We start from the raw sequence: 6,791 nt of genomic DNA on the forward strand, positions 1-6,791 counted from the left end.
GAAATAATGGACCTCAAGCAGCAAGTCAATAATCTTGAGGAAGAGAATCACATCCTGAGGGGCATCACCACCAAGAATATCACATCACCACCCCCAAAGAAGGAGACATAAACACATGGGTATGGGCACTCCCCTTGGCAATTGCCAAGCTTGGGGGAGTGCCCCGGTATCGTATTACCATCACACTTTTATCTTTACCATTTTTCATAGTTCGATCCTTTTGGTAATATCTTGATCTAGTAGAATAAAGTTTTAGTATGATCTAGTTTTGAGTTTTGCTTTATGATCCTTCTATGTAATCGAGTCTGTGAGCTATATATAATAAAGATTAGTGTTGAGTCAAGGGCTTGATTATTTTGCTATGATCTTGAAGGAATAAAATAAAGAGAAAGAATAAAAAGAAATAAAGAGATCACATGGATCTTATGGAGAGTAATGACTTCACATATAAAGTGTATGATGAATAAAAGTTGTTGAGAGTTGACAAACATAGTTTTGGTCATCGTTGCTATTAATAGGAAGTAATAAAGAAAGAGATGTTTTCACATATAAATATACTATCTTGGACATATTTTATGATTGTGAGCACTCATTAAAATATGACATGCTAAAGAGTTGATGTTGGACAAGGAAGACAACGTAATGGGTTATGTTCTCTTACATCTGAGATAAATTATATTGTCATGGATCATCCAACATGTTGAGCTTGCCTTTACCTCTCATGCTAGCCAAATTCCTTGCACCAAGTAGAGATACTACGTGTGCTTCCAAACATCCTTAAACTTAGTTTTGCCATGAGAGTCCACCATATCTACCTATGGATCGAGTAAGATCCTTCAAGTAAGTTATCATTGTTGCAAGCAATAAAAATTGCTCTCTAAATATGTATGATTTATTAGTGCGGAGAAAATAAGCTTTATACGATCTTGTGATGTGGAAGAAATAAAAGTGATGGACTACATAATAAAGGTCCATATCACAAGTGGCAATATAAAGTGACGTTTTTTTGCATTAAGATTTCGTGCATCCAACCATAAAAGCATATGACAACCTCTGCTTCCCTCTGCGAAGGGCCTATCCTTTATTCTTGTCTTATACTTCATACAGAGTCATGGTGATTTTCATCTTTCCTTTTTACATTTTATCCTTTGGCAAGCACAATGTGTTGGAAAGATCCCAGTATATATGGCTAATTGGATGTGAGTATTCATGAACTATTATTGTTGGCATTACCCTTGATGTAAAAGGTTGGGAGGCAATACTATAAGCCCCTATCTTTCTCTGTGTCTGACTAAGACTTCATACCCATAAATATTGCGTGAGTGTTAGCAATTGTTAAAGACTAAATGATGGTTGAGTATGTGGACTTGCTGAAAAGCTCTTATATTGACTCTTTCTGATGTTATGATAAATTGCAATTGCTTCAATGACTGAGATTATAGTTTCTTGGTTCTCAATGAGGTTTCTGATTCATACTTGAAATTGTGAATGAATTGTTACTTTAGCATAAGAATTCATATGAAAATATTTATATATGTTGTTGTCCTAAGAATAATCATTATGCCCTCATGTCTGTATCTTATTTTATCCACACCTCTATCTCTAAACAGGTGGACATATTTTTCGATTTCGGCTTCCGCTTGAGGACAAGCGAGGTCTAAGCTTGGGGGAGTTGATACGTCCATTTTGCATCATGCTTTTATATCGATATTTATTGCATTATGGGCTGTTATTGCACATAATGTCACACTACTGATGCCTATTCTCTCTTATTTTACAAAGTTTACATGAAGAGGGAGAATGCCAGCAGTTGGAATTCTGGGCTGGAAAAGGAGCAAATATTAGAGACCTATTCTGCACAACTCCAAAAGTCCTGAAACTTCACGGGAGCAAGTTTCAGAATATATAAAAAATATTGGGTGAAAGAAGTACCAGAGGGGGGCCACCCACCATCCACGAGGGTGGGGGCGCGCCCTACCCCCCTAGCCCCCCACCTCATGGGCCCCTGGCAGCCCTCTAATGCCCATCTTTGGCTATATGGAGTCTTTCATGGAGGAAAAAATCATAAGCTAGCTCACGGGACGAAACTCCGCCGCCACGAGGCGGAACCAATCTAGGGCTCCGGCGGAGCTGTTCTGCCGGGAAAACTTCCCTCCGAGAGGGGGAAATCATCACCATCGTCATCACCAACGATCCTCTCATTGGGAGGGGGGTCATTCTCCATCAACATCTTCACCAGCAGCATCTCATCCCAAACCCTAGTTCATCTCTTGTATACAATCTTTGTCCCAAAGCCTCAGATTGTTACCTGTGGGTTGCTAGTAGTGTTGATTACTCTTTGTAGTTGATGCTAGTTGGTTTATTCGGTGGAATATCATATGTTCAGATCCTTTATGCATATTAATACCCCTCTGATTATGAACATGAATATGATTTGTGAATAGTTACGTTTGTTCCTGGGGACATGGGAGAAGTCTTGCTATAAGTAGTCATGTGAATGTGGTATTTGCTCGATATTTTGATGAGATGTATGGTGTCTTTCCTCTAGTGGTGTCATGTGAACGTCGGCTACATGACACTTCACCATTGTTTGGGCCTAGAGGAGGGCATTGGGAAGTAATAAGTACATGATGGGTTGCTAGAGTGACAGAAGCTTAAACCCTAGTTTATGCGTTGCTTCGTAAGGGGCTGATTTGTGTCCATATGTTTCATGCTATGGTTAGGTTTACCTTAATACTTCTGTTGTAGTTGTAGATGATTGCAATAGGGTTAATCATAAGTGGGATGCATGTCCAAGGAAGGACAGTACCAAAGCACCGGTCCACCCACATATCAAATTAACAAAGTACCGAACGTGAATCATATGAACGTGATGAAAACTAGCTTGACGATAATTCCCATGTGTCCTCAGGAGCGCTTTCCTTTATATAAGAGTTTGTCCAGGCTTGTCCTTTGCTACAAAAAGGATTGGGCCATCTTGCTGCACCTTATTTACTTCTATTACTTGTTACCCGTTACAAACTACCTTATCACAAAACTATCTGTTACCGATAATTTCAGTGCTTGCAGAGAATACCTTACTGAAAACTGCTTATCATTTCCTTCTGCTCCTCGTTGTGTTCGACACTCTTACTTATCGAAAGGACTACGATAGATCCCCTATACTTGTGTGTCATCAGTCGTCTAGTATGATGTAATCTTTTGAAGGAATGTCCACTCCAGATTCAGGATCCCCCATGAATATTCCTAGCTTCTTCTTTAGGTCTTCATTCTTCTCCAATAGTACAGCAATTTCTTCTTCATATCCATCGCGGGTAGACTTGAGTTCCTCCTCTAGCTCCATGTTCCGGGTCATCACCTTCTTCATATCTATCATGTTAGCGCACATCTGGTTCTCGTAGCGTCGAATGTGCTGGTTCAACTCCTGTATGTAGGCTGCAATGTATTTATCCTTCCTGGTGTGAATCGTCACCCATTGCTCATCTCGGCATCCACATATCTGGTAGGTGGTGTCTTGAAGATCCTTGTTGTACACATCTCCTATGCGTCCAATGGCGATGTGGGCGACCATGCTCTTTCCTAAACTCCAGGTTGGTGCGTCAAAAGAGAACTCCATGGGCTTGATAAATGGTGCAAATGTCCTCCATGGAACACGAGCTTGAATCATCCAGCGCTCCTCTTCTGGTAAAGTGGCAGTGAAGGTTCCGGTGAAGCTGGGGATGCTGATGTTCAGGTACCTAGTGACTTCCTTCAAATGTCGACCGAAAGGTGTGTCGTCATCCAGTTGAGTGAACTTGTTACTTGGGTCTGACATCTATAGAGTAGAAATGGAGAAGAGTTAGAAATGAGTAGAGAAGAGTATCATGTGGCTTTTCCTAGTGGTCGCGTCCTACAGTCAGTGTGTGCTCTGATACCATCTTGTAGCGAGCCGATCCCAATGGACCGTAGTCTCTGTGCTTAAGTGTCATCCCTGGATGGGTATTGCTGACACACATAGTACTCGAGGAATTATAACAGAGTTCAGTCACACACTTATTACATCAAGTGACTCATAAAGAGTACTTATTACAATAATATGGCTGAAGGCCATCTAAATAACTTGCGGAAGCATCGAAGGTAAATGAGTCCATCCAACTCCACGGCAAAACTGAGTGCATGACAACGACATATCGCACCTTACTCTTCGTCTAAAAATTTTGCAACATGATACGTTGCAGCCTTGTAGGTCTGCACATGGAATATGCTGGCAAGATAACACTATAGAGCAATGAACAAATAACAGCTATCACTACATGCATATTTGGCTGGTGGAGGCTCTACGGTTATCATTTGCATAAAGCTAATATTTCCCTACAACAAAGGAATATATTTTATTTAACTACAATGTTTATAACATTATTGAGAAGGTTTCTCCAACTCAATCCCAAAATAGTAATTAATAACCCAACAAATTCATTAAGTAAAGTGATGAGATCAATCAATAATTCAAATACCACATACTCAAGATGTCCATAACCAGGGACACGGCTAATCATGATTAGTTTGTACACTCTGCAGAGGTTTGCGCACTTTTCCCCCACAAGACTCGACCACATCCATGATTGGATGATCGAGACATAGTATTTCTAAAGCATTAACTCTTTACTCTGGGTAGACAGTACCATCCTACTTTCCCCTACATTTGCTAGCCTACCACTGAAAGAGGTCACACAACTTACTCAACTATGCAAGAGCCCATAATGGCTTGTGGTTGCACATGGAAGTTTCTGAGCATGAATAATATTATGATCCCTTTGAGTCCGGGTGGCATACCATAGGATGATCACACGGGTACTCCGGGATATCCTAGGACAACACTGAATTGCTCCAGGTGCCCACAACCAATCCACCCATATGTGTATTAAATTAGCCACCTTGAGTTTACCTTAGCTAAATATTAACTCTCACATCTTTCATGAATCTCACATACCAATCCCGTCTACGAGCATGGCTAAGCAATATGAGCATGACGTATAATTCCCGAGGTTGATAAAAAAGACAATACGTTCCTACCACATGATCTACTTCCCACGCCTGCATGTTATCAAAACCTACTCATGCAATGTTGGAGGATTTAAACTAATGCATAAAAACTGGGTAATAGAGGGTTATGATCAAAGTGTTACTTCCCTTGCTGACGATCAGAAAACCCTAGAGATTCGTAGTAGCAAGCCTCGCACTCCGAAAACTCTATCGTGAACAAACAATAGCATACATAAGCACTCAAGCATAAGATGCAAAGGTAAAACCAAAAGAAAGGGTCTAAACAGAAAGTTCAAGTGAAGAGCTTCGATTTGCAAAAAGAATTAATCGAATCGGAGCTACGAAACACAAACTACAATCAAGAGAAATTCAAATTCAAATATGCTTGAACCAAATTTAAATTTTCAAAATCATGTTCAAGTTGTTCATCTGGACAGAGGGGAACATGACGAATATTTTGGTGTTGGTTTCATTGGATTTGGATAAACGAGCAAAAAGTAGTGAGGGTTTGAAGATCAGGGACTAATCTGCGATGAAAATAATTACGGATAGGTCCCTAGCCGAAAAATTAAACTAAAAAGAAAAATATAATGAACGAACGTTTGCTACCGAAACCTAACGAATGAAAATTGCTCGCTACTGAATACTAACGGACAAACGTCCGCTAAATAACTATCCTAATAAGGAATAAACCGAAACTAAAAGAAAAACCCAAAAAATCGGGTCGGTGATTCGGTTTATAATGGTTCATCGTAGAAAAACGGCGGTGGCGAGGCGGGCTCCGGCGACGGCGTGTCGGCGGCGAGGCGGGGCGACGACGGCTGCAAGGTGATCCGGCGACGCGGGGCGGCGGCACGGGGAGGCGGTGGTTGCGGCGGCAACAACGACTTGGAGCGACGACATTTGTGGAGGAGAGGGGGGGCGGGCCAGCTATTTAAAGGGTCGGGGAAGGGGCGGCTTGGAGGAGGGGCAAAGGCGGCGGTGGTGCGGAGTCCGAGCCGGACTCGCGGCGGCCGAACTCGGTCGGGGCGGCGCGCTGCTGGGCCGGCTGGGCTTCGGCCCAGTCGGTCCAAAGATTTTTTTTTAAATAAATTTCGCCACAAAGAAAAATCCAAAATAAAACAAAACAAAAATCCTAAAATTCCAAAAAATAATTTTCACAGTCCTCTCCTAATATTTAGGACAAACTGAACATTTTTCTGGGCTAAAATGTATTTCCCCCCTAATTTAACCGAATAAAATATCAAATATAATTCAAATAAAATTTATTTTTATTCAAAATTAAATTTCCATTATTTTCTAGTTGTTTTGAAGAAGTAATATTATCTTCTCTCATTATTGAAATAATTGGAAAAATAATTTCAAATAAAAATCACCTTGATCCAAATTACATATTTTGAAAATTCAAAAATGGAATTTTATGAAAACTTCCAACTCTCTCAAATGGTCCTTGGGTTGCTTAAGCTCTCTTGGATCAAAATGTCCAAATAAATCAAATTCAAAAAAAATGCTCAAATCATGGATGCATATGATAACCTAATGATTAACATCCAAATTGAAAATTGCGATGTTACACTCACATGGGACAATGCTTTAATAATGAAGATCATCACACTTCCATTTACTTACAACTCAAAAATTACAACTCGATACTTAGAACAAAATAGGACTCTATATGAATGCCTCCGGCGATGTACCGGGTTGTGCAATGAATCAAGAGTGACATGTATAAAAATGATGAACGGTGGCTTTGCCACAAATACAATGTC

This window comes from Triticum dicoccoides, chromosome 3A (genome assembly GCF_002162155.2).
Source record: "Triticum dicoccoides isolate Atlit2015 ecotype Zavitan chromosome 3A, WEW_v2.0, whole genome shotgun sequence".
NCBI classification, from domain to species: domain Eukaryota; kingdom Viridiplantae; phylum Streptophyta; class Magnoliopsida; order Poales; family Poaceae; genus Triticum; species Triticum dicoccoides.